The sequence below is a fragment of the Trachymyrmex cornetzi genome, unplaced genomic scaffold, assembly GCF_001594075.2.
Source record: "Trachymyrmex cornetzi isolate Tcor2-1 unplaced genomic scaffold, Tcor1.1 scaffold396, whole genome shotgun sequence".
NCBI lineage: Eukaryota > Metazoa > Arthropoda > Insecta > Hymenoptera > Formicidae > Trachymyrmex > Trachymyrmex cornetzi.
In genome coordinates, this window is record NW_017298703.1 from 1,002,139 (window position 1) to 1,027,016 (window position 24,878).

General features: G+C 31.4%; 1 protein-coding gene across 1 annotated transcript in view; it reads left to right on the forward strand.

The window, feature by feature from the left end:
• The window catches only part of KaiR1D (Kainate-type ionotropic glutamate receptor subunit 1D), a 441,399-nt gene that overhangs the window by 196,354 nt on the left and 220,167 nt on the right, over positions 1-24,878 (forward strand). The window contains exon 3 of the mRNA XM_018512220.1: positions 6,033-6,071. The gene's annotated coding sequence lies outside the window, so the exon portion shown is untranslated. The remainder of the gene's footprint in view (positions 1-6,032; positions 6,072-24,878) is intronic.

Below are 24,878 nucleotides of genomic sequence, written 5' to 3' on the forward strand. Positions count from 1 at the left end.
GCGATATTAAAGCAGAGTGTTAATTGGGAAGCCACCGATACGACAAACTCAGCGGTCGTCGCTGTGCATTCGATATAATTCATACGCTTAGCTGAAAATTAATTGAATTGCCGAGCATTGATATTGGCAGCGAATCATCGGCCCGGTTGCTGAAATTTGACGAAATTTCGATGCCGCGCGATGAAGCGGTGGTTCTCGTGTCCCACGCAGAGTGTGTCAACTAAACATTTGTCGATGTTACAATGCATCGTGCGTGTTCCTGCCGTAATTAGGGGTTCACAGACGAAATCACGCCCCATGGTATTCTTACTCATGCACGAAGGTAATAGAAATAAAGACAAATCCTCTCTGTATCGGTAATATACGACGAAAATTGTAAATGATGCGATGAATTTTGTAATCATAGCGATTTTGTGACGTTAAATTAAATTAAATAATTAATTTTTTAATTAAAAAATTAAATTAAAGAATTCTCTCTCTCTCTCGTCCTACTTGTAAAATGTTACAATTAAGATAAACAAAAGTTTATGTAATTTTATAAATGTACTTTAATAGAATTTTTATTTTGGAGTTTTAATCAAAATAAATAATGTCGAAAATTAAGAAAGAAATTGCAAATTGAATTCGGAAACAAATTTTTTTCACAAGAAATAATACACGTAATAATTATAGTGTAAAAACATTGTAGAAAAAAATGTTCAAATGTAAAAAAACGTACTTTTGTTTGACGTGTTGCCACTCCATCACCTCGGTAATTAACGCGATAACGCAGCCGGTTGCGGTGTCGGTTGCCGCCGCGCCGAAAGTGCAACCCGCTCGATAGTACGGCAAGGAGCTAATTAAATGCGGGCGTAACAGCCGCTCGCTACACGCTTTGATGCTCATCGCTATCGGCCGATGTTTGTTCATTTCCGCGTTCGTCCATAAAGAATTCAAACTCTAATTGGAATTCCATTACCATTAGACGCGCTGGCGGAGCCCCGCGCTGCGTCAGTCGCTCTAAACTGCATATTTCGCGGATTAATTAAAAAGTGTTTTGCATGCAGAATTCAGTGAAAAGAGCGGTATACGCGCCGCGTGTTCGTCCACCGTTTTTCATCCTCGTCAAAGGAGACGGTCAGTCGCTTGGTGGTGTCCACAGAAACAGGCTTTATATTTAAAATCTAATTTCTTTTTTTTTTTTACACTAAGAGAATATTCGAAGCCCTTTTAAGCATTCGCTTCGTTAACGGTTCATCTGCACTTCCTTTCTCCATCTTCTTTTTGCCGCGTCAGTACAAAAATACAATTAATTTACCTACGTATACATAACTATAGGGAAATATTTTATGTTATATTAAGTATCATTTATATCTCTCTCCAGGGAATATGATACCTGTTTTCCACATGTGGCCAGTGCCTAAATATGTTCACTATATACACGGATATATTCGATATCTTAGTTATATCATTATAATATATAATTTTACTGTTAAAATATTAAAGGATTAATTTAAATCAATTCCTTGAGTTAAATGACATTTTGTTATTTGTAACTTTCGTGTGCGTGTCAAAATATTTTATTTTCATACAAAACATGTGGTTAAAAGACAACCACACTTAATTAACCCATTTCTATAATTGAATTGCTTAATTTCCAAGTAAATATAGTTAACGTACTCTCTTAATAAGTAATAAATTAAATTTTAGTTAAAAATTGCATTTTTTGAATTAAATTGTTTAATTCCTATGTTTTAGTTAAATTAATGATGTAATACGCAATGATGACCTACAGGAATTATTAAAAATAATTTAAATCGAATATAATTTGATATTATGATTTTAACAGTAATGTATCATCTATTCGTTCACTTTTCGCTGTTACACTATTAAATTCATGATATCAAATCGAATGTCAAATTACCCAATTCGAGTTATTTTTCAATTATTTCAATATGTCGTTAATTTAACTAAAACAATGGAATTGAACAATTTAACTCAAGAAATATATTAAATTTTATTCAAATTTAGTTTATTTATTAACAATAAATGTGTGTGTGTGTATGCATACGTTAATATGGATGCTGTTTACTTTTCAAATTAAACAATTCGACTGCAGAAATCGACTGATTTACATTTTGACGTATATGAAAGTTAAAAATAACAAAGTATAATTATTTAACTCACACAAGAGATTGTGTTACCATTGCTCTTTTCATGTCTAATAGTGTAGATATAAATGTTACAAACAACAAGCAATGCAAAAAACGATTTTAAAAAAATGTTAAAGTTAACCAAAAACTTTTATGGTATTAATCGAAGACTATTGATGCGATATATCAAGCGTCCATCATCTCGCGATGGGAGTACAACATTCATAAAATCGCAACAGTACTGAAAATTTTCTCTTGCAATCGCGCATTGTTCTTTCTTGTAACGACTCATTCCCACTCTCCGAAGCGGTGGGCCTCGTTGAAACGTTGAATTGTAGCTTCCATGCCGGCCAGTCATAAAGAATTTACTTGCAATTTCCGACAGCCCATCCATGAATGGAAAGTTAGTGTTTCAATAAAACGAAGCGTGACTTGTGGTACAGCTTGGCACGTTAACGCGCAACGCGGGTACTCATTTGGAATAACAAGAATTAGAAAGAGGAACAGAGAGGGAAATGCAGATCAAGTGAAGAGGGAGGTTGAAATATGTCTGGGACGAGGACAGGCTAAAATATACTCTTTAATAAATTTTCGCTTGCGTTCAACTACGGAACTTTTTACTATTCCGATGATTATCGTGTCGACAATGTTCAATGAACGAGAAAAAAACGTATACGATTCGCAGGATGAAAGCGATAAGCAATCGCTCGATAGCCTCGACATCGGGGATCGATAACGCAACGAGCCCAATGATTTTCAGCGCGTTTGCGGCGACGACCATCGAACCAAGCGACCAGTAGCCGGGTTTCATGCATTCGCGCGTAAATCGCGACGCGTATGACATTAAAAAACCGGCCGTACCGGGTTATAAATTTCCAGGGATTCCCATACAGCTCTCATGTTTCCCAAAACCCTATCGTGCGTGTCGACGTACAGTTCGCACATGACTACTGCCGTAAACGGAAATTTTGATCGACGTTTCGATCATCTCATGTCGAAATAAATGCTTGATTAATTCTGCAATCGTAAAATTATTAGAATAATAAGTTAATGTAAAATAATTACTAATTATTAAAAAATACAAAGAGTTAATTTTTTTCGTCCTGTTATACCGAAAAAAATTATGTTATAAACAGCATTATTTTAATTGAAAACAATTTTGTTAATTTTCACAATAGCACTATTAACGAAATAAATACATTATGTTCTTGTTTTAATAAAATTTTATTTCATTAACACTGTTATTGAATTAACAAGATTATTTTCAATTAAAATGCTACTAATATAACATTATCTTTTTAGTGTAACAGCGTAAAATTTAATTATTTTGCGTTATTAAATTGAATACCAAAGGATATAGATGTCTCGATATTGGTATATTGATATTAAAAATAACATTAATTAAAATCATATTATTATATGTAATGAAATTTAGAATTTTTTATTAATTCGTTATCTGAAAATTACACGAAACATATTACTTGAAATTACTAGCATGTTATTTTCTGTCTAACGCAAGATTCTATATAAACATAAATTGCATCGTATAATTAATAAAAAATATGAAACAAGTTACACGAACAAATTAATTTTACTTAATTAATCATTATTGTCTTCAATCAACATCAAAATACAAATTGTTTATTATTTTATTTAAAATAATTACGTGCGTTCACATTATTTCGTTTCGAAAATAGTTATTATAAAAATTCTATTTCTACTATTTTTGTTTTTGGTAACTCTTTCAATGTATCGTTTATCTCCCGTAATTTTGTTCACTTGGAGAATCTTACTGTCTTGAAATTTCATGATAAAACTTGACAGAAGATAGTAAGAAGAGCACAGTATTTCATTACCTCTTGTTATAAATATTCATTTTGTCGCTTCTTGATTGAATATTTCGTAGAATTATTTTGTCATAGCTGCCATGCTTAAAATTATTCCAAGTGATTTGTTCGTACAACAATTAACTAGATATTTTTTAGTTGAATTATATCTCTTGAATAGAGATACTAAAAGTAAAAAATAAAGTCTCTCAATATCTGAGAGTTTTGTTACGAATCAGTATATTTTAATAAAAATTTTTTATATATTATCAACTACTTAATTGTAAATAAGCTTTCATTTTTGGTGAAATTAAAAAATTCCCGAATGATCATTTAAAAAAATATTATATTTTTTTTATTACATAGTAAATTTCATTCTATACTTCTTTATCTTTTAAAAATTATTGGAGTGACGTAAAAAATACGATCTCAACATTTTTGTTAGAGAAAAATCCATTCTAAATTGATCAAAAAATTTATAGATAAAAAAGATAGCGATAAAAATTTTCCTGATACTTCCCTTCCATTTCTTTTCTTTGTTATCATTCAGCAGTAAAAAGAGTAAGTTTTATTTGATAGGGACCAGTGGTTGATTGACCTCATCTAGTTGCGAGCACGACCTCTCCTGTCCCATTTCACGCAGTAAAAGAACAATAAGCGTTATAATAGCAAGGAGCCTCTCTAGTGATTGCACCGAAAGTTTGCGACTTCGTTCTGGAAAGGTAAAGAGTTATGGCGAGAAAGAAATATCAGAGAGAGAAACACGCGCGGGCGGTATTCGTTGATGGTACGTCAGTAGGAAAGGTGGAGGGGGCGAAGGGAAATTACATTTTAACTTAATCGGGAGGCGGAACTCGAAACTTTCACGACGAAAACGGAGTGGCAAAGTCCCGTGCTGTAATCGAATGATCGAGCTGGCATTAAGTCAACTATCGGCTAATGGACCGGGAGTGCGCGGATAAAAAAGAGCGCGGAACGAATCTCCCACGGGTCATTGGAAGGATGGTCTTAATGCAAGTACACCTGCTACGAGTACAGAATTACTTTCTATTGTGCGATTAACAATGTTATGACAGCGCATAATACGCGCGTATTCGCGGTAACAAAGCGATGAAAAAGAGAAATATTATTTGCGATTAAAATAACGATATATTACTTGTGGTTGCAATAATGGCAAAGAGAAAAATTCCCGTTATATATATATATTGGCATACCAATAAAATTTTTGTCATTCCATGTCTGGTTTCGAGGAATTCTTGACATAAAGTTAGCATATATTAGGCGAAAAATTTTATTTGATTAAACATGCCGAAGCTAATTTCATTTTAAAGCGAAAGAAAGAAAGACAGCGGCAAAATTGTTTAATAAGGCTATTTCTATTCCATTGGAATTACTCGAATTCTTATTTCCGAATTAAATAATATTTAGATTTTAATACTTATTGATAAAATGTCTGTAATGCGACTAAAGTATTTATTTTAGTAAAGTTTAAGTATGTTATGAGTTTGGAATAAATGAATCATATAAAAAGCTGTTTTTTTCTAAAAATTAGTTTATTCTTACTCTTTTGTGCTTATAATTGAATGTTTATATATTTTACATACAAAACTTCTATTATTTGAGTTTGGTTTAATTTCGTTTAAATAATTTCTTTTAAGAAATAATAGTTATATTCGAAATATAGTTTATATTGGAAATCTAAAATTTGAAACACTCCATGCAAACAGTATACTTAATATAGATAAATGTGAAGGAGCGCTTACTGTACGTAATAAGCGGATTATTAAAGAGGATTACACTTTAAATGACACGAAAAGCTTGATGTATCCGATGTGCGAACGATATAATAACCCTTTTGCCGTTGCGAATTTGTACAATAGTTATGTATATTAATATTTAACAATTTTTATCAAATAATTGTTTAGCTCAATATGCTTATAATCCTCAGTTCCTATATCTAGCTTTGTTCGTTAATAATTCATGAAATGAAATTGGTATAATTTTTTGCAAATTATATTTTTTATTGTATAGTTACGTGATTTTTGTGTTTATATTTTATTATGTTTATTTTCAGACAATGGAAACGCAGCATTTGGAATAAAGCGTACAAAATGTAAGTAAATAATTTTCATAAATTTTGTCTATTATTTCCTCGAATCAATTTAAAATTATTTTTTCTTAGTAAAAAAATTACACTTTGTATTTTTATTATTTGCACTATAAAATAATTGATAAAGTTATTTGCTATAAGAACATTTTGTGTTTTTAATAAAAAGAGATAGACATTAAATTGTTTAAAGAATCATATGTGAAATTTAATGAAGTAAAAATTGTTTGCTTACACACTTTGTGTTTCTTTTAACGATACTGAAAATTGATATCAGAATCGTACTAAGATTTAAATTTCTGTTACAAATATGTTTCTCGATGGAATCCGTGTTTATTCTAAATCACGAAAACGTTTTAACTCGCCTGCTGGTGATATTAAGACATTCCCAAGTGCATACTACTATTTTCTCGACTGTTTATGTGTTTGTCCGTGTTCGTGCTTTAATATTCGCGACTAGATAGCACCAGGACCCTCTTGGCTTTTTCCTTTCATAAAGTTCTTCCGTGACAATGCTCACTGTTTTGTACGGCTTAAGCGATTCTCCTGTATGCTACAAAGTTATGTATAACTACTTTACCTTACCTCGACTACAACTAGTGCTTCAGTCGATTTATGAGCTGTAAAATGTACTTTCATCATGACAGCTTTGATACGAATTGTCGGTATTACTGTACTTTCTCAGTTTATGATGCAATGCAAGAATTATTGATTGAAATAAAATTATTTCAATATTACGTAATACATCTTCTCAGAAATACTTTTCTAACAATTATTTTATCAAGTTTTCTAAGAAAAAAATTTTTTGAGACAATTTTTATCTTACTGTAATACTTACATATATACGTGTTCTTCGCAATTTTGTTCGGTCACAATAATACGTGTAAAAATGTTTTTATGGCATATTTTTATATTAAACGGGTCTTTTGCAATATATATTGTGTACAAGTTGAATATAGATTAAAAATCCACTAACATTTTATTGTAAAATCGCTATTGTTTTGTGAGATATCACTGATACGTAGTCGTACGAAGCTCTATCGGGCATTCCGGATTTCCCATTGAGTGACGCTGACAAGCAAGTCATAGACAAATATTTATGCATTCAAAGACAAGCCAGCAATCGGTGCAACATGATATTTTGATTCGATTTGGCGGTTCACGTTGACATTACACGCTTCGCATAATTCGCGCGGACAGCCAGCATGCGTGTAATGAATAATGGGAATATGGAGAAAGAGATGTGTTATATCGTGCTTGTAAACCGAATGTCAAGAATCGAATGCCGATCGTAAAGAATGTCAATAATTCGAACGAAGTGATTACATGCGCACATGTAATCATTATTATAAGTTGGATTAGTTGGATTCTCTTGAAATCAAATTTAGCAAGTATTTTGAAATTATTTTGATAAATGGAGCCTCAGGCAGAACTGCCGCAATGAGATTAAATGTGTTTGATTGGCAATCGTTTTTAACAAACGATTAATATGTCATTGCGATTAATGGAACGTCATCCTTAATGATCCGACATGACATCCAATTACATCATCAAGAGGATAACTTAATGAACAACATGTACGAATCGATTCAAATTTATATGCCAAAAAAGAGATAAATGTAAAAACGATATTTTTTTCGTAATTTTTGCCTTGAAGATTCTTTTTCTTGATTTTATAATCTACATATATTGACTAATGCCCTTTTCAATGCGTTAGCGTACTTCATATTTATATATTAAGTGCATTTTAAATATAATTTATAGATTTCTCTTATATAAAGAAACATTTTTCAAAACGAGAAAGAGTAAAAAGACAATTTAAAAGATAATATACGTTAATTTATCTAAATAATTTGAACGTTAACTTATAATGCAGTATCATATAAATGTTAAAGTTATCAAAATTGTAAAATGATAAATAAGAATTATCTTTTTTAACAAAAGTTAACGTTTGTTCAGTAATATAATGTCTCGTCAAGTATCTTTTTCTGAATAATTTTACATTTCTGTATGAATAGTTAACCAATAACTATTCGTATATGTTGAATCTTCGACCATTATGTCGGACTACGTGCTTCCGATATGCGCTCGCGATATATTTCAAAGAAATTCGTGCAACAATCGCATTCGTGAGCACAATACAACCAGAATGTGCTCACCATCGAATATGCTCAGAGACGGTTTAAATGAGATTATATCTCTAACGGGGAGGGGAAGAGAGGTCAAGCGACCAACTCTGGATTACTAGAAGTGGGAAGTAGCATGATTACGTATTGAATGGAGATAATTATTCAGCGGATTGCCGGGCGTCGCACAGGGTACACACAATCGTATAGGCGTTTCATTGGCAAACCTATGCATGTCCAGCATATCTCCGTGGTGAGTTTAGGACATGAACGTCTAAAGTGTTCCCATCGGGATTCCATTCACGACTGACATCACGACAAAATTGGCCTTCTAGACCAAGTATCGCTGCCAATTCGAAAGATCGACTACTGACGGTACGGCCGCTTGGATACACCACCTGTTTGCTTAATATATCGCTGTTTCAGATTGGAGGTTTAGTTCTGTCTGCAAATTCTGTTCTCAGCGTGATTCCCGATCATTGCAGTTATGATTTTGAGATTTGGAGTAGTAAAATATTATATATATCACTTTGTCTTAAAGTATAAATAAATAATTGGTTTTTCATAACACACCACGATACTCATTTTTTTGTGAAAAAGGATTACGATGTATTGATAAGCGAATACTAAAAAACTTATTGAATATTATACAATATAGTGAAAAAATAGAATTCAAACTAAATAAAATTATACTTATGAATTTGTTCGTTTGCATATTTAGTATAATATATTTATATAATTTTACGTGTTTAATAAAATTTTCTAATCTTTTGAAAAAATTATTGATCTATAAATAAACACTGATGTCGATATATATATCATAATGCAGTATCACGGCTGCAATGACGAATCGGAGCTTTAATGCGACGATACATGGCGTTTCACGCTATGAACTGTGCCTTGCACATGAATGTTGCAGCGATAAATCGTGCGTTCGGGAGTCGTCACGTTTGCACTGGAGATGAATGTTATGACAACGTCGTGGAATTTCACAACTCTGAAGTGCTTCGTCCAGGGAATATCGTGAGGGAAATACGAAATTTGCGCGAAATTCTGCAGCGGATACAAATTATTCAAGTCGTTTGCTTCTGATGAAAGTAATCTTTAAGATACTTTAAATATTAAAATATTAAGAAAAGTAAATATACAGAGAATTTCTATTTCTTCGTCTGTTAGTTAAAATGAACGAATTAAGGTGAATTTAATGAATGTTTCTCAATACTTTGTGTGAAAGAAACTAAATCCCGTGTAATAATGTTGGTTGATATATTTAATCATTTTTCCTTTTTATATATTTTATGAAAATATTAAAAATTTAAAGAATATTGAAAAGACGCGTAAATTGCATTATAATATTCGAGAATATTGGCTCTCTTATTAAGTGTATTATTGAACGTTATTATATTTTACAATTAAATTTTTAATAATCTATCAAATCTCTAATGAATCTATTAATATTAATATCATTCATACTGTGTTAATTACGCGACGTGTGCGGAAACATTACTAACAAATATGATATGATCAGAATTGCAATGCGTTCATAATAGCTTTTTCATAATAGCTTTTCTGACATTAATTATTATTTCTCAATTATAACTATGTCTTTAAGTGAAGACCCGTGACAGTTTTACTTTATTAAGTATTACTCTTTCCTTCAATATATTTTCTTGTTCAACTATTCTCCTTTAAAGCGATCACAAGTTATGCTTACAAAATTGCATTACGATAAAATCTCCGCGTTCCCAGATCGGCAATACACGAGCACCACATAATTTTTCCCGTCAATAACCAGAATCCTCAATATACGAGAGCTCCGTTGCATATCGAACAAGAACATATTGGACATTCCACTTCGACGATCTACAGCCTGCGCTCCCCATAGTCAAAAATGAAGAATCTGTCATCAAATTCTGGCTGTCATCAGAAAGGGAGGGATATAAGAAAGATTGATGGACAGATAGATTGGGGAATTGATCCTGTCTTCAGATTAAATCCTCTCTAAAAGTAATCGGATATTGCGCAAAAGGAAATAATCGATAATTTAATGCAAATGTTTAATATAACTGCAATATATTAAACATTTGTATTAACATACATTTCCAAATTGAAAAATTAGATTTTAGTAATATCAATAAATATAAGTATAATTTCGGTGCAAATAAATGTAACGTAAAGAAGGTGAATACACGAATTTAGATCAACAGATAGTATAAATATGCGCACATATTCTACAATTCTAGAGAAAAGCCACGAAATAAAAAATCCTATCGACTGCATTAAAATTCTAGAAATGGAATGTTACGGGGACTTTATAGAGATGAATATTTGAAACGATAACACATCCTCTGTGTCCACTGAAAAATAAATTTCTCTAACCATTTCTTTTATTTATACGACGCAAGCTACATTTAGAATTTGCTATTGCATTAAATAGGGAAATACAATGTGATACTCATGGACTCGTCATTGGCCTCATATATCCCTTCTTCAAATTCTATGCTCGCGACACGAGGAAAGGAATCATCTAGATTTATGTCGGCAAATAATTTATGTAAATCCGCACTGCATCTAGCTGAGCTCCCACCGTTCTTCTCTGTTCCGATAGAGAGCCGGAAGAGCTCGAAAGCACATCCCATCGAGTCTTTGTACCGGTAGAGAAAAGAAAGAGAGAGAACGAAATGATGAGAAATCGGTAGAACTGCAAACAAGTGGACGAACGTGCGTGGCGTAGAAAAAGGATTTTTCTCATAGTTGTGTTATTCACCGTTTCACCCCTTCTTTATTCCGTCCATATCTTCGAGACTTTTACTTTTTCAAGTTACAAGTATCAATGACATAAATATTAACCCGCATATTTCCGAAATGTTTGTGTATTTACAACAATCATAGCAAGTGGATTGTTTACAACAATCATATTGCATTCTTTCAGATGGTTCTCTTTCTTATTGTCCTATTTTCCCAACTAAAGTGCACTCAAGACTGCCACACCTTTCTTCTCATGTCTTGAATGGATTTTTCTTATGATTCAGATTGTGTAAATATACATATCTCTCAAACTTGAAGATAGTAAAGTATCAGCAATAATAAATGCGTGAGAGATGAAAATGAAGAATTTAAAGTGATCGTTTACTTCTATAAAGAGCCAGATATTTCGACATTTAAGTCAAAAGAAAAAAGATTTCTTTTAGTCATAAAATTTTTCTTTTACGTCATGTATAAATTATTTTTTATTATAAATATAATAAAAAAATAATATTAATTTGTATTTAATATATTAATAGGAACATATAATCACATGCACAAGTAAATATACATTACAAATATACAGATAATATATACATGTATGTTATAAATGAATGAAACATAATTCTTAAAATCACAGTAAAATCAGAATGTTTGTAGTATATATTTTATATTTATATAGATCATATTAATTTTTCTAAAAATTCACTGAAAATATATTTTATGTAATATTTTTCATACTTTGACAGCTGTAGCAAAATTGTTGACTCTTTTATCAAAGTTTATATCCCTATATATATTTAATTTTTAATTAATACATAGCGAGTGCTCAATGGCGAATGATTATAGATCATTAGAAACGGTGTATAAACACCGTTAGAAGCGAATGATAAACATTTATTATCATTTTTACGCCCTTTCAAATTTTTTACATAAGATGAGTGTCTCATTTGCTACCCTAATCCTTGTTTTATTTCTATCTCTAATTTAATTTTTTATGATTATAATTCCATGTGACTAATATTGCCCATATTCATAAATTAATAACAATATAACATAATGTACACTCTAAATTTCTTACAGTGAAATCTTACTCCAAGAAAGTGAAAATACAACCATCCTTAAAAAAAGTGAAAATATTACACTTCTTAAAAAAAAAGTGACAATTTTCACTCTTTTTAAAGTGAATTTTTACTTCAAAGGGGTGAAACCTCATTTTTAAAAAATGAGATTTTACTCTAAAAAGAGTGAAGATCGTAATTTTTTTTTCAAAAAGTGAAATATTTTCACTTTTTTTTAAGGGTGGTTGCATTTTCACTCTCTTGGAGTGAGATTTCACTGCAAGAAATTTAGAGTGTACAGATTTATATATTAATTCTTGTTCGAATAAGTTAGTACGGAATTGGAGACAAAATGTTTCATAATTTCTTAAATAAACTGCTACATTAGTTATGCAAAATTAAAATATAATTATTTTCTTTCTTTTTCTGCATCTTTATGTGTTACTGAAACTTTCGGCAAAATATATGTCTTGAATATATTTTTTTAAACTTATTAAAATTTTACGACAGATGCGCGAGTTTGAAAATCAGCGAACCACAGTGAATATGCCAAAAATAATCGTAACTCTGATGTTTACACATATATTACAAACTCGAATATACATATATTAAAAATTCCTATGTTAGAAATTAAGAGTGATCATCGTAGTTGAACATATTAATTAATTGTTCAATTTGATTTGTTCATGTTTACTGTGCATAAATAACAATCTTAATCTTATTAGTATTTTAATTTTGTGTTTTTTGAAGAAATTTCCAGATTAGTGGAACATGACGTATATGTGCGTGATATAGCCGAAGAGATTAAATGCTTTCAAGTAGTATCTGCTCGTCGTCGCAGCAGCTTACACCATCAGTTGTGACAATGCCGCCCGTGTTCCATGCGTGACCAAAACGGATCGAGGTTTCATGTTTACGAGACGAGAACGCGATGCGTACAGCGCGTGCACTTACGACCCGCCTACTCGCCACCTGCGGGCTGTATTTACTCCGTTTACAGGCCTCTTGTGTATGTTCAGTGCATTGTTACGTGCATCTATAACAGTGCCACGCTGTTGTTGCCCTTAGACAGGTTGTATTCGTGACACTGTCGGAGTGAACCGCGCGATGCATGTAGCTTGCCTTGCTCGCCGTTCGATTCCTGGCGTGGCAAGTGATACACCGTAGCTTTGAGACGACGACTGTTGCAACTCGATAAGATTATGGTTTAATAGAAATAGGATGTGTGCATGTTTCGTTAGCAATATATATTTCAATTTAAAATTCTTCCTGGATAGTAGAATTTGCATTTAACGAAATTGAATACGTTAAACGATAATATATGAAAGCTACATATTCGCATGTAGCTTTCTATAAAGTAACGTTCTATAAAACTAGCACGGACATAAAAAAGAAAAAACATGGAAAAATTAAATTTATGTAAATAAATATGTAACGAAGAAATAAAAAGCGATTTTTATTTTTTGTATTCTTTTCGTTTGTGTTTATTTGTTTGTGTTTATTTATTCATGTTTATTTGTTTATGCTTTGTTTGCATTTATTTTATTTTAAGATAAAAACAGTTTTTACAAATGACTTAAAATAAAAACGTTGAAGTCTTTTATATTCAGTATCTTAGTGTTTGTGTTAACCTCATCGCAAATTTATTTTATAAATCCGCAAATAAAAGAATAGTCTGTAAACCTTTTGAATCGCAAATATGTGAATAAGTTATGTGCCAATATGGAAATTCGGTCAAATACATACAAACATTACGTTCCAGCGATCGATATCTAAAAAAGAAATTGTAAACAAATTCTTTTATAAGATAGGATTAGCAAACGATCCATCAGATGATGCGGGAAGTTTCTTTCTGCAGCAACCAGATGAGAATTTGGCGAAGCGATCTTCCTGCGGGCTATTTCAAATCGCAAGATTTCCTGCTTGAAATTGCTGACGGCTAGATAAATTTATCACCAAGTGGATCGCTCGTCCACCTCTCATGTTCGTCGCTCAATTCATCTCTCTCCGGTTTTCCTTCCTCCGTGAGAAGGGTGCACGGCCTTCTGAACGTGACCCCAACGATGCTCTCAATGAGCATTCACTCTGTTTCGAGCCTTGCGGCTGTCATCGAACGAGACGAGTTTGTGGATATCGATTAGAATAACGCTTAAAGGGTTATTACATTTCGGGCGTAAACTACAATTACTACTAAATTCATTTCCATGACAAAATTGAACGTAACATCGTACACGATATCTCGAATCGCTCATATTTCTCTTTGTCTATGAATTACTTACTATATGTAGTCCGTTTTTCATCAAAATTTAGTTGATTAAATTAAATATTCTATTCTTAATGTTTAATTTTAAATGTTTATATCTATTCGTTTTCATTTCGTTGTATAACTCGGACACAGTTTATCTCATGCTCATCACGCTGCATTAAAGCTCGTGTATGTTAAATCTCTGGATTTTACCTTCACTTTTCACAGAAGCACTTCACTAAAACTTTGAACGCTATTTTAGCTAAAATGGAGATTACATTTGATCAAGGTGACGTGTGATATAAAAATTAAAGAACGATATTTCGCTTCAAATGCGCTATGAAAATGCAAGTTTACTTCTCTATTTCCGTCTAGCTCATCTGGGAACGTGAAACGGCGCATACATGAGATCCTGCTCGAATACAGCGGAATTCGCCGAATTCCGATAATGTACCTTCGATCGACCAGGAATTAATCGTCGGAGGGGAGAAATAGGATGGCAATCGAAAAATGTCACGTCCAGCGGATGTTAAATGTCATTATGGAATAGATTAATAGATTATTTGGAAATGACAGGGAAAAAGAAAGAGATAGTGGGAAAGAAGAGAGAAAAAATCAAAAGAGTCGTTTACTCGTACGAATTTGTTCTCTCGTTAAAAATTGGAACATACATGAAATATTTCACGAAATATTCATTTTTTTCGCATAAAAATTAAAAAATTCCATTACATACCTATACACAGAATCTATGATTTTTTTATTACACTTTATGCGTATATAAGTAGTCGCATATGCGACAATTAATTTGTGAGAGTAAAAGTAATGCAAAAACTTTTTGTAAAAGGTAATTTAAATGTAATATTCAGGAAATTCTATAAAAACTTGCGTAAGATTGGTAAGAGATAAAAATAAAAATCATTATTAAATTGATTTCTCAAAATGGTTTCGACACTGCGAAATGGTGGCAGTGCAAAAAAGTACTTGTGTAGTAAAATATTTAAAAACGAAGTGTTCAGAAGCAATGTTTCAGCATATTTGTCCAGTTAGTCCATAAAATTTTTTACGGTCAATCCGATACAAAGTTTGCGAAAGCGTTCAAATTTGTTCAGTCAAATACCAAAATATTTTTTTTTGTTTTACTGTATATAAACCCTAAAAGCTTTAAAAGCTTTATATTGCTCAAATCAATTAAAGTAATATTAACAACGAGAGAAACGAGATAGTTCTCTTTAATACAATTATCTATTATTAGATAGTATTTTTATTTTAACGATTTTATCTTGCTCTTGTAGCTTATAGTGTACTCCGACTTTTTTCGATTGTTACATTAAATATTTGCATATATGGATATGACGTGAAGTACATGTGATGTCCACAGTCTATTGAACTCGAGTTTGTGTTCATTAAGTCCAGATAATGCGGATTAGTTATCCCTGCGGAATAGTAATATAACATAATAATTTTATAACTAATTAGATTATATATATAAAACAAATTAATATACAAGTTAATACTTTTAACATAAACTATATAGGAGAAGAAAATCCATATATACACACACCCATATATATATATAATTTCGTATTTTTAAAATCTATTTAAATTAATTACAGTTAAGTTTTAAGAGATGGCTCTGTGTGAGAGCGACGGATTCGTAATCAACGTGTTGGGAGTTCAAATCTCGCATCCTGTATATACAGAAAAATATCGCAATCCATACTGACTTAGCGAGAGTCGCAGAGGACATCTTTAGATCTAGATGACTAATAAATTATTATCTATATTATATACTATATTTAGTACTTTGATAATGACTCGAAGGTGGTCGAAACGTTAGTCTTAGAGGTAGGCATATATTTATATTTTGTTTTATGTTTATAATGCCAACGTTATTATATGTACATTAAAATTTATTTGTTTTGGCTCGTAGCTATACTTATTTTAATTTCTTCTATTTAAATTTCTTCAGCCATTCTCTATTATGTATTAATAAAAATTATTATTATTAATTATATTATATTTTTTGATATTTTAAAACATATTAAAAATATCGGGTTTAATATTTTTTAACAATAAAATTATACTGCTTTCAGCTTTAACAATGGTGACTATATAAAATATGAGGAAGCGCCTAATAATTATCTAATTATTATAATGAATATTATTTTTTATGATAGAAAAATTCTTCAGTGTCACGTTTATTTCGAGCAATTGTATAATTTTAGAAAATGAAATGAAATTAAATTTGAAAATTTAATTTATACAGTTAATGTTATTACAATATTATGCGTAACGAGTCACATTATTTTCTCCATCATTAAGTGGATAACGTGAAATTTTATGTTGAGCCATAAAATCTTCTTTACGAAGATTTCTTCTATACCGAAAGCGATGTTTGACACACAAGAAGGGTGATAAGATGCTGACCACGTAGTAGCATCGTGGTTCTTGAAGGATTTTGACCAGCTCGAGCGTAGGATTATCGTTAAAGAGTCCATCGTTGGTGTGCGGTCGATTGACCGAACATCCGCGAATTGCAGGGGTAAAGTAAGAAGACGGAAGGTATAGGTCGTAGCACAAATTGTCGGACCTGAGTTCAACTTCCCCTTTTATCTCGCTGACATCATAGATCGGCGAACAACGACCGTCTTCAAATTACACAGGATCAGTTTCATCGACATCATTATATGTGCCGCGTAAATGATCGTATTATATGATCAAAATCTTGATAAAAGAATCGACGTATTATCTCGGAAATTTATTTTGAAGATAAACGTGTTCAATGAATATGACGATTTTGTTTTAAAATGTCTGATTTAATATATATATCCGTGATCTGAAAGACCAATGACATTTTCCAATGAAGAAATAAAAAAAATATTTATCTATATAACTCTCTCTCTTCCTTTTTCTTATTTTCCAAAATTAGAAAGGAACTAAAAAAAATTGAACAAATTTTAATTGTTTAAAAAATTTTAATTTATGTGCTGTGACTAAAAAGACACTAAACATTTTAAGTAAATTTTTTCAAACTTGCTTTTAAATGGAGTCAATGTAAGATCCTCTTACATTGCTGACTTTTACCAGATTTGCTGATACCGAACAATCGAACTGAACATAGAAGATTACCAACCTCCGTGATATGCCAATCGCGCGACTGAGAATACTTCCAACCATTGTTATCTCTCGAACGTCTTCTTTAATACTTTATTATGTCAGAAGTCTTATTGGATAACAAATTGGTTAGAAAAAAGGGCCAAAAAATTAGTTATTTTTATAATTAGTATAGTTTCTGTTTAATAACTTTTAAATAGTTTGTTTCTTTATTAAAATTTAAATTCAAAATATAGATATACATATACTTACGATTAGATAAAAAATTAAATAGAAAAATAGTTTTTAATTCTGCAATTCTATAAACATTATCACTAAGAAGCGAATGAAATTAAAACTCTATTTTCAAAGTATTTCTTAAATAGAAACAGCACCGAAATATGCTAATATATTAAAGTATTTTGTATATTTTAACAAGTTTGATTTTTGTATATTTTAACAAGTTTGACTTTTCAAAAAAGAGGAATTTCAATAAATGCGAGGTCACGCATGAAATGTCGTACTATTTGCTTTACATATAACACATTTATTTTCAACAAAATTAGTACAAAACTGGTATTTAGAATTAATTATTTAGAATTAATTATAACCTGGAAAATTGTCTCTTATGAATTCAATATAACGTTTTGCCTCACAACTTGGAGACTTGCTTTTGTGTTTGACTACTTTTGAACACAAATCTTCAGATAATACGACACAATTGCACGAATGTAGACGGAAACGTCTTCAAGTTTCTGCCAAACTTTGTTTCTGTGAAAAACAATATAATTTTCACTTTATGCTCAAAGTAAACTATTGTCCGCCATTTCACAAACTAATGTGTACACTTTCATCTAATTCCGACTTGTGATGTCACACCTAATGAAATTTCTACAAAGTACAGAATTTGTTCACACAGTTACAAAACCGATACTCCACAAGTATAGTTTTAATGAGCTAATTGAATAGTATGACATTTCATGCACCACTAATGTTGCCAACTATTTAGTTTTCAAACGGACAATTTAGTTTTGGGAAATTTTTTGCGATATATATATCCGGTTATAAAGATAACAAGTCTGATTTTATAGTTAGTGTTCGAAAGTTAATAATTGGGCCAATAAAATACATTAATCTTTATCGAGATCTCTATCATTGATCAAAAATCTATAGACTGATATTTATTAATTTTCAAAATTATGTAAAATACTTTAAATTTTAATTTTTATAAAAATAAATAAGATTATATGTTTTGTAACGATCATACGTTTCTCATTTATAAACTCCTCTTTCTGAACAAATATCTAAGATTTTTTAGTCTAGAAGATATCAGGTTGATGATTGAAAGGAAAGTTGGCAATATTATGCGCTATCTTGTTCTTTACACTAATTGGTTCAAATATTCTTGTTAGAATTATGTTTTTCTTTCGAAAGAAAAACGATGACAAAGATATATATTTCTTTGCATTCAAGATGAAACGATATATATATCCGGTTATAAAGATAACAAGTCCGATTTTATAGTTAGTGTTCGAAAGTTAATAATTGGGCCAATAAAATACATTAATTTTTATCGAGATCTCTATCATTGATCAAAAATCTATAGACTGATATTTATTAATTCTCAAAATTATGTAAAATACTTTAAATTTTAATTTTTATAAAAATAAATAAAAATATATGTTTTGTAACGATCATACGTTTCTCATTTATAAACTCCTCTTTCTGAACAAATATCTAAGATTTTTTAGTCTAGAAGATATCAGGTTGATGATTGAAAGGAAAGTTGGCAATATTATGCGCTATCTTGTTCTTTACACTAATTGGTTCAAATATTCTTGTTAGAATTATGTTTTTCTTTCGAAAGAAAAACGATGACAAAGATATATATTTCTTTGCATTCAAGATGACTTGATATCTTACACAAGATCGTGCTTCCTCACAGATGACTATTTCGAGCTCTGCTGGAGCAACCATCTCCATCAAAAAATTCCTTCCGCGTCATCGACGGCGCCGGCAAGCGACGTCGCCTTTTATTGCGGAAGGCGATCCGAGTTTTCTAAGGATCCGCAGCTGCGGCACGCTGCTGCTCTCGAAAGAAGTTCATGCGAACGATCCAGCTGCTCGCGACAGCTCGTCGCTGTCGAAGCTCCCCGTGATATCGGATGCGGAAGTTTTTCACCATTTCTCCCTTATATCGCGTTATGCCCTAGTAACTCGATCCTCTTACCTATTTGTTTGTCCGTTAGTGGGGACTTTTACCATCGATCGATACCGTTCGCACTCTCATGCGTACGTATCCAAGCGTAGTCATGCATGACATGCAATTTAGAAAAATAACTTTCAACAGTTTTCCTCTCGGCAATTTCCCTCGTTCAAATTTTCTCTCGGTGAGATTGGTTTCCAGCAAAGCAGTCAACATTGCGTAGCCATGACTTATTTCGCGTTTGCCCTCTGTCAGTTTACGACGTTAGGGTAAGCGAGTCTGTTTGCTTACATAAACATGGAATCATGTTGCGGTTCGATATAGTGTTTAAGTATAAGAACGAATTATTTCAAATATACCGCAGAATATATTATGTTTGAAAAGATAAATTGATATGAAACATCATAGATGTTCTATATAATATTTCTAACATTTTATCTAACAATTATCTATTTCTCTTGGAATTTGGATTCATGAGTTTCATGACATGATCACATTCATATGATCTGTTTGTTGTAGATTTCATCTATCGAAATTATTGAATATTATGTAAATGGAATAGTAATCATTATATAATTCCATTTGATTTGACATAATCCAGTATATTTAATCTTTGGCTTTACGTGCATGTCGGCGTTTTATACAAATCGCACGGGGGGCTACATCATTCCACGATAATAGCATGCTTAAACGTGGAATGATGTAGCCCCCCTGCTGATTAACGAAAGAAGCGTGGTTAATATGCATGCCGAAGGCTTAATACGGCTTTGTCGCGATGCCCCCTGTGGCGACATACAACTAGGAATGGAAAATGAACAAAGTTTATCTCGGCGTGGGTGAAAACGAGCGAATGAAAAACGGCTAAAGTTTGGGTGCGGCACCGCTGAGTTCCGGCAGTTAAATAGCTCGTGAGTTTCTCGGAAGAAACAGCGAGCAGTAAGAATTCCGGGTACGATTTATTTATTAAAAGCGTCGGAATTGAGCGCAAAGCGCAAAGTAAAAGACGATGAAAGAGAAAAAGAAAAAGGGAGAGAGAGAGAGAGAGAGAGAGAAAGCAAAAGATAGAATGACAATGAAAAGCTCAGGGCAAATGATTAAAAGGAGTATTGTGTAAAAGTATTTGTCTTTAAATTGCGTGGAATACAATGGAACCCCATTTGCACCATGGGGAGATATTAATCAGCCAATTAATTTGACATAAATTGCAAATTAACATTTACGAGAAACACATGTATATAGTTTAACAAAACACGGAATTTTTTCATTTAATTTCTTTTCATTTGTGTTGAAACAAACATAAATGAGAAAATGTAATAATTGCATGAAAGATGGGCACCTTTATTAAAAAAATACTTTTATTTGTCATTATTTACCATTTTCATTACATATAATATTTCTAATTACAGATTGTTTTGATGCATGCGTAATGCATTTTTATTTCTTTTTTTTTATGTACTGAAGGAATTTAGAAAATAAAAATTTGTGCAAAAGATTAAATTTTGCTATTATTTTATGATGTAAAAAACACTTTAATATCAACTTTAATGTTCTATATTATAATTTAATAATAATGTAATTTTGATAAATATATTACATTAGTTATTGAACTTTATATCAGCAAGGTGATTTGTTAGGGTTTTTACAGATTTTTATCAGTATATTGAAGATAAATAATTGATCTTTTTTTTTAAATATCTAATACTATAAATAGTATTGAAATATATCAATGTCAATTACTTTAGAAAATTAAGAATATTATTTAAAATAATAAATTATTTAAAATAATAAATTAAAAATATTAAAACAACCAAAATCTATGTATATCATATTGACATGTAGAAATGTGCGAATCAAAGTTTTTTTTATGTCAAATTGGATCAAAATGAATTTCATTTTTGTTGTTCGAGTTAACAAAAAAATTTTTTCCTGAATCAAATTGAATTAAATTGAATTAAATCGTTGAAACAACTTTTAATGAATAATATAGTTATTGTTATCTAAGTTGCATTTAAATATATACCGATAATACAAAAATCTTTATATGTTTTGCTTATTAACGGGAAATATAATTTTATAAGTTTGTCAATATATATGATCAGTATTTGAACCTCGTAGATTCGAAATTTTCGAATAGTTTGGATTTGAATTATAAAGATTCGATCAAGTAAAATTTAATTCGATTAGATTCGTATTCTTAGATTCGTATTCTAATACTTTGCACATCTCTATTGACATACTATTCATATTTCTTGATTATGGAAAATTGTTTATGATTCTATGACGAATGAGTATAAATGTCAAAGGACAAAATGTATCGACTAAACTTTGGTATAGTCGGGTAGCTTTACAGAGAGTTTCTCTCACAATAAATGGAGAAGGTTAGATCAGCGCATTATTTTACACCGTCTACCGTACTCACGGGAACAAAAAGGGTCGAGCACGATTCAAGGCTGGAAATTTATTTGGTTGTAGAATGGCGATGAAAGGTGGGTTTGGGGTTTGGGAGACCCGACCGCTTTCGAGGCATGAAGTAGGGTCGAAAATGTGTGCGGGTGAGATTGCGCCATGTGTGAAAGGGTTTCTCTTCGCATGTGATCGGTAGACTTTTACTTGCCTACACTTGTTTATAAGCACTTTGCTCTAGAAAGAAATTATAATATTTTCTTTGACAGGAATGCTTAATAATTTGAAAGATGGCTCAAATATGGCTCAGTTTCTCTCTTAGAATTATTTTAAAGATTGAGATTCTTTGATATCACCGTTGAGATATTTTCTTCATTTCCTCTCTATTCTTCTTGAGCGTTTCTCTTAGATGTTTGTAACAAATAGCAACAAATACTATTGTAGTAGTTATTAATGATTAAGAAATACAAGATAACCATTGTAACCATGACTCGAAACTATTTGCTTGAGTAAAATAAGAAATACAAACCGAATTAAGAAAAAATTGCAAATAGAAGCTAAAAGGAACATGTATCTTTCCTGTAACAGAGTAATAAATTTAAAGATATTATTTTAGTTTGCACATTGTAAACATGTATGTATGTATATAACGTTAACTTTCAGAATTCTTATTAAAAGAAATTAATTAAATTAATACCCATTTGTTCTGTATAAAAATATTGCATGATAAAGTAATGTATGCACGTAAAACTATCGATTTTTTTATTAGCGCCAGTCTTAAATATGTTTTTAATTAATTGTTTAATTAATTTTAGTAAGATGAAGGCTTCAATTTTATTAAAAAGTAAAAGATTTATTTACAACTTTGAAATTTAATTTGTGAAAAATATTTACTGAAAATAAATACCATTATATTAAAAATAACTTAACATTTTTGTTACAGAAAAATCAATTGCAAATTAGTTAAAGAATTAGTAGATAACTGGAGATGTACAGAACATCTTATACCTATATTTATATATTGATACTGCTTGTTTAACTCAGCTGAAGATTGGAGCTTGTCGATGCGACATGCAAATGCATCGCCAAGTTATAATGCATGAGCCTCTCATATGCGAATGAGGGGATTATCAAAGAGCGCAAATCGAACTTCGCGCCTAATTTATGGATCCTGCAAACCGTGCACAGTTATCGGCTTATCGAGGGGGTGAAGCAAAGCGAGGAGAAGAACTATAAGTACGAAATTATTCAAGAACGATAGATCGAATTTCGTCGTGCATACCTAAACAGCAGATTGGATTTGAAGATTTCATCCGTTGCAATTATAATTTCAACAAAGCTGTTTAGGAAGCGCGTGAAAGTTTTCTCTGATTGTTTCGATATTATTTTGTTAAAACAAAATATCTCAGATTACTATAGATTATCCTATTGTTTTACTGAGTGGCCCTTTGCATCATAAGGCAGCCTTGATCATAATTGTAAAACATCCCAACAAATTAATGTAAAACGTCTACGTCTCCTAACGATAAAAACAGTTTTATTGAAAATTAATATTTATTTTTATAACAATTTTAATGTTTTGTTAGTCTTTCTTTAGCTCTTATTACGTTTTCTCCAAGAAAATGCAATAAATTAAAGGTGTTTTATGCTTTTATGACCAAGACTGTAGCATGTAGTTTGGATGTTATAACTTACAATTATGTAAGTATAAAGAAAATCGGATTTTCCGTATAATATTTTAATATATTAAATGTTCAAACCGTATAAATAATTATAGAAATCCTAAAAAGATAACTATGAGATCTAAAAAAAATGTAAAAAATATTATATACGTTTGTGTAATTAACCATGTCTATTGAAGGAATTAATCGTGCGTGATATATTAGAATATTCTTCTTCCCCACACCAGCATATTTCTTCGCACTGATAACGGCAACCAGAATTACGATAACGTTGCTCATCGATATAAATTGGAAATATAACGAACCGTAGAAAAATGGTGGCGAGAGAGTTCGTTTCCGGATTAATCCCGAGATTAACCTCAGCTGGGAGTACCGGGCGTCGTTATGTGCCAAAGAGAAGACTATGTAAGGGATTGAACGTCCGGACTAATCTCGTTCGAAATTAAGCTGCTTATCTTTCCTTGATATAGTACATGTATCCAACCTCTTAGTAGACTCTTAGCGAGAGAAATTCCGACGCCGTCTTTACGAAGGTAAAGGATTTATGTATAATGCGCTCAGGAATTTACCAGAATAACTTCAGGCTACGTTGCGCGCGTTGAAAAACACCACTGTCAAGGCTTCACATGTATTAATTTATCGTTAATAGGATCATACGATGTGAAGGGCACGCGTTGCGCAAAAGAGTCCACTCACGACTTCACTTCCGCTTTGTAGGGTTTTATCCAAGTTACGGTAATCTGCGAGTTCATAATGCGAAGTCGCATCGTCGCATGTACGCGGATGATAAGTACCATTGTCTGACTCTGACTAAACGTTGGCTCCACAGTAGTCTACATCTACATAGCGCATTTAGCTAAATCTGGGTATCCGGCTTCCGTTGAACGGAAACGTTCTAGTTAATAAACTGAAATTTAGAGGAGTGTATAACTCGTATAAAATCATGTATTTTTACATGAAAATTTTACTATAATGCGCTTGTTGCAATAATATGATCATTTTTGAAGAAATATCATTTATGTATGTCTAAAACTTTTGTTAAAGAACAATGGGTATAAAATGAGTCGATTTTTGCCTCCGGAATGGTAAGTAAAAGCGATTTTTTCTTGTAGTTTTGGAACTGGTGAATATAATTCTGATCTTTAAAAATTTTAATTTATTGGAAAAGTATTAAAATTAATGTATAAAACTATTAAACATCTAGTAAATATTATTGTTAAACTCCAACAATAATAAACATATTAATTCATGT